The 16,228-nt window shown below is 40.1% G+C and overlaps 1 long non-coding RNA gene across 1 annotated transcript; it reads right to left on the reverse strand.

The window, feature by feature from the left end:
• Positions 1-645: 645 nt before the first annotated feature.
• Positions 646-13,523, reverse strand: LOC310897507. Its single transcript, XR_014582354.1, has 3 exons — positions 13,193-13,523; positions 12,055-12,133; positions 646-1,548 (listed from the first exon to the last, which is right to left on the reverse strand). It is a non-coding gene; the product is annotated as an uncharacterized lncRNA (long non-coding RNA).
• Positions 13,524-16,228: the final 2,705 nt, after the last annotated feature.

Below are 16,228 nucleotides of genomic sequence, written 5' to 3' on the forward strand. Positions count from 1 at the left end.
TGGAGAATAAGTGTGTGGAAAAATTAAATCTTCCTGCCTCCTGCTTTACTTCCAAGAAGACTCTTACATGGTACACAACAGGATTCAGGTTACAATTTTTCATTCCAACTCTTTTGACCTGTGGATATCTGAGGGTGTATGTTACCATGGCTGTTGATGGGCAGAGGGAGAGGGGGCCATGAGATTAAGAGTAACTTCAAACTCCACCAGGTACATGTTTTTAAAATAAATAAATACTTCACTCCCATGTATTGAAGCTAAAGGAAATTAGGAGACATAGAAACTTCATTTCTTAAAGAAACGATGATTTCTCAAAAGATTTGGGCTTATATTTCTGAATCAAAAAATGGTTGAGGTTAGAAGGGACCTCTGCAGGTCATCTGATCCAACACCCCTGCTCAACCAGAAACACCTAGAGCAGATTGCCCAGGACCATATCCAGGTGGCTTTTGGAGATCTCTAAGGAGGAGACTCCACAACCACTCTGGGCAATCTGTTCCAGTGCTCTGTCACCTGCACAGTAAAGTGCTTCCTGCTGTTTAGATAGAACCTCCTGTGTTCCTGCTTGTGCCGATTGACTGTAGGCCTGGGACTGGGCATGGCTGAAAATGGCCTGGCTCAGTCTTAAAGCACGCATGAAGCTCATATCACTAATACCTGTTAATGGTGGAACACACCACACTTATCCCTGAGTTAGGCATTTGGACCGAAGCAGCCATCTAGCTTCTGTATATGGTTTCAATGCCAGAGAATAGGAACCTCCAAACAGTGACTCATTCAGTCCTAAAATAGGTTGTTAGTTGATTAACCAGAGCTAGGTACATAATCTATACACAACCAACATGAAGTGACCTTAATTCCCCCATAAACTGTCGGCTACTGCCATATTGCAAGTCTTACCCAAATTAAATCAGTCTTTTCTAGTACCTGGTCAACCAGAACACTTGTTTCAAGCCCAAATAAACATATCCTATAACAACAAAAACCAAATGTGAGAATTACCACCATAAACGCTCATTTTGACAAAAAAATAAATCCCTGTTTTCCAAGGCAGTCTAGCTTAAATCAAACACCCAGCTAACCCTTGAACCAGAATTGGGAAGTTTCCATTCCAATGAGAGCTTTAGGAACACTTGCCAACAACCTACACTCTATCCCCAGTTGGCAGAAGGTTGGCAGGGATACAAAAAAGCATGTTAACAATGATGCTTTTTTTCTATATATACAGTAAACCTTATGTGTATCAACACACTTGTTTAAACAGCTTTTTGAATCTGACTCACAATCTTCATGAATACATAAAAAGTTCCAGATGTTAAAATGTCCCAGGACATGCATTTTAACCAACTTTGTTCTGCATTTGTAGCCTGACATGCAAAGGGGGCATATTGATTAGAATTACTGGCATACTTACTAATTCAGTTTTCCTGCTTCCTACCGAGTGGTATTTGCTATGAAATGACTAGTCTTTGTGCTATTTATTCTTAGCACAGTGCTCTTTGGATCCTGGGTGCTTTGGAAATTCCCTTTCCATCAGTAGTTGGACAGCTGAAAAAGGAAGAAAGAGAAAAAAAAAAGAGAGAGAAAAAAAAATGCAGTCAAGACCTCACAGGTGCAATAAAGGAGAGGGTGAGGAGAGGAAGAGGGTGAGCAATAAAAGCTATTTCTCCCTCTTTACCATTACACACAGATCAGGTAATGATCAGATAATACACAGATCTATGTCCAGGAAAGAAGACTGCTGAGCTGCAGTTCACCATTGGCATGTCCATTGCAAAGCCGTCTGCACCAGTGCAAAGTCACTGTTTACTTTAACTCTTACCCGTTATTAAATTTAAGACTCAGAATCCCCTGTAGCCATTTGCTTTTATTAACAGTGTGCATGTGTGCACTGCCAGAAAATCCAAGGCCTGGGAGAAATAGACTGCAGAATGTTACCGCTTCAGAAAAGGCCCGTTAGAACCAAGGTATTCTGGATGATTTGCATGGGAATTATCATAAAGGCTTAGTGGAGCTTAAAAAACAGATTTTGTGACTGATTCTGACCTTGCTTGAGTTGATTGTATACCGGTGCTGCTTTGCTGATTTCAGTTCAGCTACTTCTGAATGCAAATAAATCAAGTTCATGTACATTTTTCTTAAAGTGACCCCATTATTTTGTCCTTAAAAATGATGAAGTGCTTAGCTTTGGACCCATAAAGGATTGATGGAGCCTTTTCTCCTCTGCACTTAGATCCAGATCTTAGAACCTTATCCAGATCATTTGCTACAAACACCCAAAAAAAGGCATCACAAAAAGCAGCAGATAGTCACTGAACTACTCAGGGTAACCCAAAACGTAACTATCAGAGAGTGTCCCAGGTAGGGCAAGGGTATGAAGGGGAATACATATGAGGAGCAGCTGAGGTCACTTGGTTTGTTCAGCCCAGAGCAGAGGAGACAGAGGGGAGGCCTCATGGCAGTCTTTTATTTTCCTTTCATTCCCTTAGTCCCATAAACTTTGTATTCCTCATCTGTGTCTGGTGGCAAGAACTGAGGATATTTCCTTATTTCCTTCCTTTTCCCCCTTCACATCAAATCTCAAGCTGTAGAATGGTTCTTTATGTGGAAGGGATCTGGGATCCCTTCTGGGCAGGGGGGTCAATGTCTTCTTCAGGCAGAGAGGTTATTCTTCAGGCTCAACTCCCGCTGTGCAAGTCTGGTTTCTGGGACACCTGACCCCACAAGGCCTTTAGGCACAGCAGTATTTGGTTCAGCAGAGACAGACACTGCTACGGGTATCACTTGGAGATAAAGAAGTGGAAAGGTGGTAGGAGCTACAGAAACTTGCCTGCAACTTTCGGTGCACAAAATATCTTGGCATCAGGGGTTAGGACAGCATAACTTATATTTGTCCTCTCAATTCAGGCTTCTGCAGTACCAAAATAAAATTAAATCTAAGGGTGAGCTGCCACCCTCTCTGTGCTCCGCTGACCTTGCTAACTAGATTTCTACCTCCCATAGTGGGCTGTTTGATACTTGGAGAGCCCATAGGCACCTGCACATTCAAAACAACATTTAATTGCATTAATCTCTGACTGATTCCCACCTCTCTTTATCTCTGAATTATACTTTAGGTATCTACATGCTTGGTTTCATCTGGCAGTGGGTTGTAGGTAGCCCGTAAATCTAGGCATAGGATTTAGGTGTTGTCTAGGTAGTAGGAATGTGGTCTCATTCCCCATGAAATCAGACAACGATGACAGAGAAAGGACAGATGAAGGAGAATACTGTAGCAATACAATTAATGCTTAAAGACTGGAGTTGTACGAAAGCTTGAGTAGTCCAAAGCCTTTGGCTTTCTAATATTTAGATTAGCAATCTAACCTAATGTATCTCAAATGTTAAAGTTATTTATTTGGATTGGAAAAGTTAACCTGGAAGCACAGGAAAAGCAAATTCACCTCGCCTAACTTTAGCCATCAGAAAGTTAGACATCTGTCTACACTATTTAATCAGTTCCTCTTACAGTGTGAAGAAAGATACAAACCTCTAGTAATGGCCTAACCCATCCTAGTATAAGTGAGATGAACTGCTCTCTGGAGGATCCTGTCTGCTTCCATTGACTATTGAGAGATGATCAACAGCTTAGACAACTAGCTTAGATTAGGTACCGACCGTCTAGACATGTAACATTACATGAGACTAATCTACCCCCCAGATATTCAGTATCTCTTTAAAAATCTCATGAGTCTTCTTGCAGTAATAAATACTGCTTTTTCATATTTATGCTTCCCAGAAGCAAATTTTCATTTGCTAGTGTATCTCAGCAATGATTGTCGCCCTTCTCTTCCCCTCTCTAAACACATGTATATGTGTATGTGTATGTAGGTACATACATGTAGTGTACATGTGAACTAGTTATGTTTTCGTATATAATGCAGCATACTTGTATTTTATGGGTTTTGTTTTCATTTGGTTTCTTATGCACAGAAAACTTGGAAATCTGACAAAATATTCAAGTTTCTATATCTGAATTCTAGGCACAATATATTTTTTTCTGTTAACTATTGACCACAGGAAACTTCTGGAACTTAAAAGCCTTAGGAAATTATTATTAATGTTATACTCTTAAGGGTTATTTTAAAACCACAGTCTCCCAGGTGTTATACTTAGTTTGTCCTGGGATATTTAAGTCATGTTAACCCTTGAACCTGTCTCATCTTTTCTTCAAAATTTAGCCAGCTGAGGCTTTTAAAGTTCACACTTAAAATTAACCTCTTGTCTGTTGAGTCATAAATGTTCTAATCTATAGCTTGTGATTCTGAAATGCAGACTGCTAGCTGCACAGCAGAAATAGTCAGGCATTTTTCAGCATTAGAAACCAAAAATAACATTAAAAATATATATTAAAAAAAAAAAAAGGACAAACAATATATATATATATATCCTGTATGTACCCTAATAATATCAGATGGATTTATTTGCAGGAAAATAAATTACCAGATATATATAAATAGCTTGCTTGGATACTAAACAGATTAGTCCTTCATGCCATTTAAAGGAAGAAAACTACTTTGCAACAGGAAAATTATTTTTATATCTCCTATCTCACCTGGTGCATTTCCCTTCCATTCTACTGATAATTTCAACATACTTTTTATGAAGAGCAATTCCAGACCCTATTATTGTTCCAAGCTCTGACATTCACATAGGAAATGAAAAACTGCCCTAACCTTCCTTCCTGCTCATAAAGTCCTGGAAGAGGTGGATAAGACCACAGAATCTTTTGACTTAGGGTACAATTTTTTCTGCATTTGCATAAATCCCCCAGGCAGGCAGGAAGAGACAATATTTCAAACCCAATCCCAAATATTTCATTTGGAGCGGTTATCTCATAATTACAGAGCTGCTGCCAATTAGCAAAAAGAGAAACCTGTAGAATAATTTTGTGCTGTTAGACATGGAGGAAGGGATGGGGCTGATGGGCTTTAACATGTATTGGAGGTAAATACATAGTCCTGAACTAAAACTGGCAGTCCCACAGAGTGACCAATGACTTCTTTGCCTGGAGGGTACACATACCCTATACACATCGATCGAAACACCTTTTTCTCTTGAAGACATTTTCCGCTGTGGGACAATCATTGCTGTCACAGTGATTTAATAGAACAATGTAGTATTGTGGGAAATCTGAGGCAAAGATTTTATTCTCCCACCAAAAATGCACTGAGAATTTAAAGATAATACAATTTTCTTTGGCAGAATTGAGGGATTAGTGCCCACACACAGAACTTCCCTGCAAGTCTGACAGCTGTGGACAAAAAAAAACTTTCCTTCAGCATCACCTGAAATATGTCAATAACAGTCACCCCCAATGTCATGTGGGTCCAGAATATGGTTACATGAAGTTACCTTTGGGCCATATGCAACTTCTGCTGAAAAACTTCCTCTTGAAGCATCTCATACTCCCTATTCACCCACCAACACATCAAACTTTGTGATTTAAAGTGATTTAATGTAATTTGATACCTTTTTATTGAAGATTCCTAACCCATTTATTTGTTGGTCTGTGCACATGCTACTTAGGTTTATAAACTCGTAAAAATATGGGCTGCAAGTCTTTTATAGATGAGGCCATAGTAAGAAGAGGTTAGGGCAGGAGCAAAAACTGAAAAACTCTTCCATCTTCATGTTATATGTAACACTTATGAACCAGACATGCCCTGTGATTTTTGCTAAATAAAGAATCTCTACAGCACTTTTTTTCAAGTAAAACAGTGAATGTGTTTTTCCTAACATTAACATCAAAACCTTGTGTCTGGATATGAGATCAGTGTTCCCCTTGAAGAAGTGATTACCATCCTTTTGGCTGAATAAGAGTGTAAAGTATCGTCTTACCTGTTAGAAAAGGTCCATTCATCACTCCTAAATCTTGGAGGTGAGGAAGACATCTCTCAAAGCATGGCTATGTCTACAGCAGGTTACAAGCGAACCTGCGATAAGTATGGAATGTTTCTTATCCTCTGACTTTTGAAAATGTTTCCAGTGTAGACTCATTATAGACCACTTATGTGCTTACATACCATGTGTATGCAAGTAGACGAGCTCTATTTTTGTGTGGAGACTAGACATCAGAAGGATGAGAAAATCACAGAATCACAGAATGGCCGAGGTTGGAAGGGACCTCAGAAGATCATCTAGGCCAAGCAGGGTCACCTAGAGCACATTGTGCAGAATGGCATCCAGGTGGGTTTTGAATATCTCCAGAGAAGGAGACTCCACAACCTCTCTGGGCAGCCTGTCCCAGTGGTCTGTCACCCTCACAGTAAAGAAGTGCCCCCTCATATTCAGCTGGAACCTCCTGTGCTTCAGTTTGTGCCCATTGCCTCTCATCCTTTCATAGGGCACAACTGAAAAGAGACAATCTCCATCCAATCGACACCCTCCCCTTGGATATTTATATATATTAACGAGGTCAACAAAATGTAACCTTTGTGTCCCCTCAAGGTCAACTTGAAGGAACATAATTTTTCATCTGCTTTTGTATGAGATCCATAATGGAGAAGAAGTACCATGTCACCTCTGCTTGACAGTCAAATCACTTTTGTCCTAGACAGAGAGTACTTGAAATGAGCTGGATTTCCAGATATTATTGGTTAAGAGATGTGGAAACTCTGTAGTTTCCTGGATACTACACAATAGATAACTAAGTAAGTCTGCTCATGCAGTGAGCAATGTGTTGAGGATGCTGAAGATCACGTTCAGAACAAATCTGATGACTGCAAATATGTTGAAGTGGAGAGGACAAAAGATTATTGATTATTATTGACAGGTACACTCTTTGCTGGGTTAAAAATGTCTGGACAGCCAGACCCAGAAAGTAGTGATTAATGGAGTGAAATCCAGCTGGCAACCATCACGAATGGTGTTCCCCAGGGGCCAGTGTTGGGGCCCATTTTCTTTAATATCTTTATTGATGATTTGAATGAGATAATTGAGTGCACCCTCATTAAGTTTGCAGACAACACCAAGTTGTAGGGAAGTGTTAATCTGACAGAGGGTAGGGAGGCCCTGCAGAGGGACCTGGACATGTTGGATAGATGGGCAGAGGCCAATGGGATGAGATTCAACATGGTTAAGTGCCAGGTCCTGCACTTTGGCCACAACAACCCCATGCAGGGCTACATGGTTTGGGGGAGAGTGGCTGGAAAGCTGAGCAGAGGAAAAGGATCTGGAGGTGTTGGTTGGTGCTCACCTGAACATGAGCCAGCAGTGTGCCCAGGTGGCCAAGATGGCCAATGGCATCCTGGCTTGTATCAGGAACAGCGTAGCCAACCGGACCAGAGAGGTGATCGCCCCCCTGTGATCTGCTCTGGTGAGGCTGCACCTCGAGTGCTGTGCTCATCTTTGGGCCCCGCAGTACAAGAAGGACATTGAGGCCCTGGAGCATGTCCAGAGAAGGACTACGAAGCTGGTGAAGGACCTGGAACACAAATCCTATGAGGAGCGGCTGAGGGAACTGAGGGTGTTTAGTCTGGAGAAGAGGATGCTCAGGGCAGACCTTATTGCTCTCTGCAACTGCCTGAAAGCAAGGTGTGGGGAGCTGGGGGTTGGCCTCTTCTCACAGGTAACTAGTGATAGGACTAGAGGGCTACTAGAGGACTCCTGCCTCAAGTTGCACCAGGGGAGGATTAGGTTGGAAATTAGGAGACATTTCTTCTCAGAAAGAGCAGTCAGGCATTTGGATGGATTGCCCAGGGAGATGGTGGAGTCACCGTCCCTGGGGGTGTTTAAGGAAAGGTTGGACATGGTGCATAGGAACATGGTTTAGAGAGTAATATTGGTGGTAGGGGAACAGTTGGACCAAATGATCTTGGAGGTCTTTCCCAGACTTAATGATTCAATGTTTCTAAGATTATCGCTCATAAACCCTCCCTAAGGAAACTAACTAAGGAAAGGACTCCTGTGGAGTTCCCTGCCCTATCTACAATGATAGGATTTCTGCCTACTAATTCACTAGCCCTATGTGATTTATAATCAGAATTTATCTTGATTGTTTCCATAAAATCTTTTTATTTACAGACGTTCTACAAGGAAAGTTATTTACACAAGGATATTAAAATCACATCCTTGGAAGAAATTCTATAATCCACTGATTCTGACCCATCCAAAATTATATGAGATGGGTTTTCCTTTATGAAAATTTAAGGAACTTTCCTTGTTGCATTCAGAGGGTGGGAATGTGAATCAATTACTTTACAATGGACAGCATTGATTAAGGGCAGACCATGTTCTCACTGAAATCAATTAGAATTTTGCTACTGATTAAAATGGAAACTGAATCAGACTTCATAACTACTTTTCTGAGTACTTTAATGGGCATTCCTGTGTTTTTATAATGTCTGTATTTAAATGGCTTATTCTTTTAACAACATCCTTTCTACTTCATTTATGTTACAAATAAACAGAAATTGTTGAGCTGATGCCTAAAAATGAAAAATAAGTAATAACAATGCAAATACTTGCTACAGCAACAAATAAAAAAACTAGGATTCACCTCTGGCCTGCCTGTGTTAAGGATAAATTGGATCCAGTAATTTTTATTACATTCACTATAAAACAGACCACACACTAGTTTCTTTGAGAAATGTTTAATCGTGGCTTTAAAAACATTTGCATGGTTCCTAAGTCCTGCAGCACCATAGGATGTACAGAGGGTATCTACTGAAGAAGCTCACCATTTTCCCCCTGATCTGTTCAAGGGAATGTAATTATTGGCTTTGGAGGTTACAAAGAGATGGATCTGGAGGCATTGCTTACCACAGGCATGACACCAGAAGGTGTGATATTGTCTGCTTTTGCATTAAAGTCACCGAAATGAAGAATAATCTGCCCCATATGGATATGCCTAGATTGTGGCACTTCAGTCAATATGTGCCCAGTAAGTGTGGGCTGACAGCTCCAAGCTGTCTGCTGTAAAGAATGAACTTATAAGTCCTTATGTTAGAAATACCATTTGAGTTTCCTATTTTTTTTCATAATGTCTAGAAAGGATCACCATATTGGACACAATCTAGAATATTTTCCTTTTTTTTTTTTTTTTTGTGAAACTTTTCCAGTTGGAATTGGTTAGCTTTGAAAGTCCCTTCCAACTGAACTATTCTGTTCTATCTCATTCTATTCTATTCTATTCTAGTCTAATCTCATTCTATTCTATTCTATTCTATTCTATTCTATTCTATTCTATTCTATTCTATTCTATTCTATTCTATTCTATTCTATTCTATTCTGTTTCGTTCTGTTCTGTTCTGTTCTGTTCTGTTCTATTCCATTCCATTCCATTCCATTCCATTCCATTCTACTCTAGTCTACTCTGTTCTACTCTATTCTATTCTATTCCCTATCTTTTCCACCTATCCAAGCAAAATGACAGTCGACTTAATGCCATCCTACATTTTAAGTAGTTTGTGAAAACAGAGAAAAAAGTGGAGGGGGAAAAAAATGAGCAGTAAAAATTAAGAGATTAAGAATAAACTAATATAATTAACAAATAAATGGAAGACTAGTATGTTACTAGGGCAACATTATTTTTTTTTCACATTTCATTTCAAATTGATAGAAAGAATAGAGGAATCAAGAAAGAAACGCCAAGAAGTCCTTACAGCTCACCTAACTACTATTTTTCCTGAGGTCTGGAGCACACTCAGCCTCTCCCTTGTGCACTGCATCATATTGTTTGGTTACCCGGCAGAGAAATTAGTTAATATTGGAAAGCAAGCCAAGTGCATGCTGTTCTGCATAAACATTAAATGCTCTTGTTATCTAGAGAAAACTGCTACTCCATCACTCTTATAAAAAGGGAGCTTCTCATGGCTGTGGTTGGGGGCATAGAGGTATGAGCCTGAGTGGTCAGACTAAAGACACCTGCATACTGTTGTGTAGGTGCTTAGGAACTCTGCCAAAATAGGGTCTGTAAATGCCATGCATGTTTCCAAACCATGGGTTATGGGTAACCTGTGGAAAACTTGTTCATGTTTCAGCCTGCAGGTTAACCAGGGAGGTTTGAGGGAAGGAGGGCATCCTGTACCTGTTTCTGCTGGGGCTGCCAAAAGCTTCTGCTGCAGTTTACACCTCCAGGGACCATTGGCGAAGAAACACCTCACAAATTTTCAGTTGGTGAGTGCATCAGGAAGGCCTCTCCCTGTCTCACTGTCACCATTCACACCCAGGGTTATGGTCTCTAATAACCTTTCACATGGCCTGAGAAAGGCCTGGCCAGTTCCTCTATTTTCCCCATAATAAGAAAGAGCAGAAGAAACTTTGCAGTTTATGGACACAATAATCTCATTAAAGCTTCACCATGGCTTCCAGAAGTTTTAATAAACCAGCTGATTAATCACAATAATATCCCTCCCCCCTTCACTTTATGGAAAGATCCTGCGGTCAGGAAATATAAAACTCTCAACACGTTGACCACAGCGAGGATTACAGCCTCATGCAGTGACACTTTTCCAACTGTAGATCTTGTGTGCTGCACAAACCTCAAACAACCTCATAAACAAGTTTGAAGCAGACCTAACGCCAGGCTTGCCAAAGAGAACATCAAGAGTGATTCTGTTAATGAGGTCTGGCTGGAGCTGAAACACCTCTCTTAAGTGTGTTATTTTTAATCAAGTCATTTCCAGCAGGAACCTTTATAGAAGTGTGTAGTGATTCATTCCTTAAAATTTACACTTGAAGGGCCCAGTCTTGGGCCGCTGATGTCACTGAAAGCTTTAGCAGTGACAGATGGGTGTTGAATCAGACACTGAGGGTTTGATATTCAATGACTTAACACACACAGATCACACTAAAATCAATGTCCTCAGACTCTCATACCTCAAAGAAAGGCTGGGAGCATAATCCAAGAGCTCACTTCTACAACTGATAAGAAAGCTAAGAAAAGATCAGCAAACAACACTTGCATTGCATCAAAACTCTCATGAGCTGAGCTAATATGCTACCTGCATGAGGCTCACAAGTGGGTGCCCCTGAGCTGCCATTACTAGAAAATATGTGCTGTTACTATCAAAGCGTACAAGTGAAATCAGAGTAACACCAAGCAGCTGAGACAGTGTCAGAGCAAGGTGGATGTGGTGAGTACATGTGACTCTAAAGATAATGCAAAAGTTCAGCTGATGTCTTACTCAATAGGCCACAAAACCACAATTCTCCTAGGTCAAACCAAAGGGATCGGTCCCACGCGTTACAAACTAAATTTACTTATGCAAAGAAACGCAGAACAAAGAAGAAGGAAAGTCTACAGTAGCAGTAAGACTGCTGGGGAAGCGCAGTTCTTTGTGTCTCAAAGTTCTTTTCAACATAAAATAAGTAGCAATGGTCACCTTTACACCTCTTATCTGTGCCTAATTTAGCAGCTCTATCAGATGTGGACTCATAGTTCAATAACAATAAGGGGATCAGTAAAAGTAAAAGGAAACTGCTACCTCCTATGAGTTCTCTGGGTCCCCATGAAGCCAATTGAGAAACAAAGACAGTGATGTTGGTCATCCAGTCTATCTACTCACGTTAAGGTGGCACAAACCAGCCCCTGGTAAAAGCTCTCTCTATCTATGTAGAGGGAGCCTCTGCAACTTATTCAGGTTCCTACCTTTTAGACAAGCAAAATCTAGTGAAATTAACCTCAGTCCCTCAGTAAAACACCAGGATGTGGGTCCTTATCCCCATTTATACATATAAAAATTAGGAATAAGACAGCAGTTTCAGGAGAATGGCTGAACTGAGAAAAGACTGTGCTTTTTCCTTTCTCCCATTCCATGTCCCTACTCACTGGGTCACATTGTTTCTCTCACATTTTTCTACTCCTGCAAATTTACTATTTCTGGATAATGGTTCCCAAGTAGTTACTTAATTAAAGCCCCCGTGTAGCCAATTTTATTCCAGAATTCTGGAATAGCTATTCTGGTAAATTCTGAAGTGTCAAGAAGCCCTAAGGCATGTGAAGAGAAGTGTGTGCCTGTCTCAATGAGAAGCAGTAAAAAGGAAGGTAAAAATAATAGGAAACTTACGTACATTGGCAAATGGCAATGAGAATGTTGCTGGTAGCGTCATTTTCAATCATTCTGGCACACAAACAAGTAAAGCTGAGCCACTAGTTTGGAAGGAAAAAGAAGAATTGAATTAATTCAACTTTTTTTTAGATTCACACATGGTCTTCGAGGTTACGATTAATTCATTATTCAAAGCCACATTCCAAATTATTTCTTTGAGGCATCTTGGTCTCAAGTCTATGGGCTGTTTGTTGTATATGTTTGATATATCAAAACAAAGCTGGGCTAATTAGTTTTGTTTAGACACATAGTTTATGATGTGTTAGTCCTTTGCCTTGATTGGATTAATTTAGTTCTTAGAAACACATGCTACATGTGAAAAAGGTATTTGGAAATACCTCTGCCACAAACATCCTCTAAAAGTCATTTGAAATGCCTTGTTTGTAAAATCTTTCCTGCAGTAAACTTACAGACTAAACTATACATAAAAAATTAATACACTGGAAACAGGAACACAGCAATATATATATATATATATATATAAGTATAGTATTTTATTTGAGCAAGTAGTCAATGTTTTGTAGACTAGCCCAGCACTGTTCACTACTGGGTTGGTTAATTACATCCACTAATTTTGTAGTCTTTGTTCCTGGTACTGAGCACTTATTCATGCATGTTGAGCTACATTAAAGTCAAAGAGATTGCTTGTGACTTTCAGCACGCTAGTGAAAGCACTGTACCAGCTCATGCTTCAATTTAGAAAACCCAGGCTGCATTTTGATTATACCCACACCTCTTACATCCCTGACCCCCAAAACATGGCTGAGCAGCCTGTCTCGTGTGGTCCTGTTGGTGCCATCCTGGCTCATGAGAGTCCTCCAGCATGCACCAACTCCAATGCAGACACACTCAGATACACTCACCTTCAGCTTCAATCATGCCCTCTTCCCTCCACTAACATGTACTCACTCAGACACTTTCACATTTGGTTACATGCCCAACTCCTGGCACTCACATTCAGTTATGTTCGGAGTGCTACACCCACACTTAATTACAATCACACCCTCACACTCCCCATTCAGTTACACCACCAATGTTGCCCACATCCCCCCACACTCAATTATAATCACATGTGATTAAACCTGCAATTCTGCACCTACCGTATAATCCTTCGCTGGCATTCACATCCACTTATGCTCAACAGCCTTCATTGGGATACACGTCTGCTCGTCACATTCATGCATGCATGGAAACACCAGATTTCTTCTTCTGTCCTGACAGCAGAACCTTTTTTTACTTATTTATTTATTTTACAGCAACAGAAAGAGAACCACTTTTTACCAAGGAACAAAAACATGCTGCTGTTCTTAAAGACTACTACCTTCCCAGAAAATAACCTTGAATCCTCACTGTTTTATACCTCCTGAAGAATGTACCCTACAGTTGTTATTATTTTAGTACCTAGAAGGAATGAAAACCAAGTGGAAACATTATGAGAGCAAATTACTGGTGTTTCCTAACACATGACCAATGTTGCAGAAACCGGCAGTCTAAACCAGATGTGTGTCTGCAATCCCATGACATAACACATATGTATAGTCTCTTCTGCATAAATACATGGCCATCTTTTGCAATTTGCTAGTAGAGATGTCCAGGTGAAATCTTTCTTCTCCTAAAGTCAGCAAGGAAGTTGTTTCAGCAATGACGAACCTGGCCCTGTGTTCTCCCTGATAATGAGAACACCCGCCTCAAACATATATGAAGCCCACACAAATGTTAACAAGAAGTCTGGGCTGTTTTCACCAGATACACTCCATTCCAGTAATACTAACCATACTCATGAATATTAATGAAAGATCAGAAAGAAAGAAAAAAAAAAAGATAGGAAAAAGATTCCATATAGACACATTAGAGGCATAAACAGAGCAAGCACCATTTGTACCAGCCCATGTGCACACACATGTACAGACACCTTATTATTTTTCCCATTATTTAAAACCCACAGTCAGTCTGAACCAGACTTAAGAGGAAACTCTGGTAATCTGAAGTGATTTCTAAAGAAGGTTTTCATTTAGAAAGATAAGGCAAAGCTCTGACTGAGAAGCCAAATTTCCAATCCTGTATTCCTAACAGAGACTTGAACCTGTGTTTTTTTTTTAATCAAGACATAAAAATCCAATGAAATTCACACCACTTCTTCTAGAATTAACAGCAGGGGAAAAGAAAAAGAAAAAAAAAGAAAAAAGAAAACTAAAAAAACACACTGCAGGATGAGACAGAGTCTATGGATAAGTGCCTACTGCCACAATAGGATACACATGGCCTGTTCAAAGATGCCTTTGCAGGGAGCCAGGCCACAAATAAAAAAAAAAAGACATGTGGTGTGGGGTTGAATTGGCCACTTTTTTATTAAATAAACAATTGATCCAAATCAAGTAACTAAATCATTTAGGAGTTCTTTGTTGATCCTGACCAGAACTAATACGTGCAGATAACCTGCACTTGGTCTTATAATTATCATTCCCTCCACGGCTTACCACCCGTCAGAAATCCCACTTCTGTGTACCTCAGGAGGCAGGGGAGAAGATGAGAGGGAAGATAGGAAGAGACACAAACTGGAGGGACGATCTCTTTTCTCCAGACAAGCATCTGGAGTGTCTGGGGCTGAGCAAATCCAAATGGCAGAGGGGGAGACCAGTCTCAGTGTTAGGGGGCTGGCTTCCCCAGTCTGTGACTCCCACTGCGTGTTGTGCCCAGCCTTGGATGCAGAGAGGGCTAAAATACCATGGCTGCTCCTACCATAATGTCTGGTGGAGTTGACAGAAGGGGAATAGAAAAGTCAGAAGGGTAAAATTCATCCTACCTTTTGCTTACAGAAAGATTATAGTCAGATCTTTACTGCAACCTGATGACATTAAAAATGTTATTTCTAATTGAAATGATGATGCAACTTAAGAAAATCACAACAACATTTGTCAGAATCAAGAAATATCAAAACGGTAACACAGAAAGAATATTTTGACCAAAAGACTTGAAAAACTCTCCAATTTCAGAAGATGAGATTAGGATTAAGTTATTCTGTTCCACTGTTCTTGCAAAACTTATGAAAGGCAGAGCTCTTTTTGTAATTTTTTTTTTTTTTTGAGGCTTCTGTTGACTGTTCCTTCTTTTTTTTTTCAGGACACTGTGTTGTATCCACCTTAGAGAATACATTTTTTTTTTCTTTTTTCTTAAAGACATACAAAGAGTCACTACTCCATAGGACAGTCCTATGTGTCCTAAAAGCAATAGAATTTTGGAAAATACTTGGTGTTGCTAATGTAACTAAAATAACACCTGTGAGTTGTTGCTGTATGGAAGGGAAGGATTCAGACCAAAAAAAAAAAAAAAAAATGTCTGGGTTCACTACAATGAAAGGCATGATAATAACAAGAATTATTATTAAATTATGTGCATCCAACATGAAATATTTTTTGAATGGTGTCAGTGTCTAGGAGGTGTATTCTGCTTTTCAGCTGGTGATCAGTCAATGCCTAGAGATGAAGGTGGTGTCAAAATATGAAAAATGATTTCAAAGGAATGGTTTCCTGGAGACTTGATCCTTAAGGACTAGTCCCAGCCCTGAGGGTCCTGCAGATCTCAGCAGAGTTCCCGAGGCACCGATGGCATCCCAGTGTTCTGTTAACCTTCTCTTGTGAGATTTATTGTAGGTTTACACCCAAAATGGTCCAGACATGATGCCTGTAGTAGGCTTATTTCCTATGGAGCAAAGAAAGGGAGAAAAAGCAAACAGCACAAGTTGTGTCATTTTTAAAACCAAAATGACAATTGGGATAGAGCAGAGAGAAACTTTGCAATAAAAGTTTCTGATTAAGAATTCGGGTTTGCACCTCTCAAAAAGCTTGTGGGAAAAGAGTAACAACAACAATAAACACAGGAGCAACAAAAAATGTGGGATCCCAATGCCTGTGCCCACACTGAGAATAAAAAATGCAAAGCCTGGGCCACCTCGCCTTTAATTTCCTAACTGCTGTTTTGTAAGGCTGTGTCATGCTTCTCAGTTCAAACACGCTTTGGCTCTTTATTATTCATGGGCCTTTTTCTCAGTCAGTGGTGTTGAATAATAAAACAGCCCAGGATCAAATGGGCCAATTCTCCACGCCTGACACCAACTGCTACTGTTCGCTGGGCTCTGC

This window comes from Anser anser (assembly GCF_964211835.1).
Source record: "Anser anser genome assembly, chromosome: 3".
In the NCBI taxonomy this organism is placed as follows: domain Eukaryota; kingdom Metazoa; phylum Chordata; class Aves; order Anseriformes; family Anatidae; genus Anser; species Anser anser.